Source organism: Arachis ipaensis, chromosome B08 (assembly GCF_000816755.2).
Source record: "Arachis ipaensis cultivar K30076 chromosome B08, Araip1.1, whole genome shotgun sequence".
In the NCBI taxonomy this organism is placed as follows: Eukaryota; Viridiplantae; Streptophyta; class Magnoliopsida; order Fabales; family Fabaceae; genus Arachis; species Arachis ipaensis.
This window is the reverse complement of record NC_029792.2, coordinates 21,799,689-21,799,938: the sequence shown is the minus strand read 5'-3', so window position 1 is coordinate 21,799,938 and position 250 is coordinate 21,799,689.

The following is a 250-nucleotide window of genomic DNA, read 5'->3' as shown; positions in this document are numbered from 1 at the left end:
ATGTTCACATATAATAATGTGAACTTCTGGCTAATAATATATAATTTTTGCATATACAATTAACTTATGATTTATTTACTCCCCAACATATAAAAGTTTTCTCTTTTTTCTTCAAGAAGTCAAATTCCATTTGAAAAACACTGATATGGAAAGTGTGACAATGGTTTAAAGCCTTGTTTCTAGCTAATTATGCTCTGGATTGCATTAATAAAGTTAGGATTTATTTTTTAAAAAAACAAATTAAAATGCT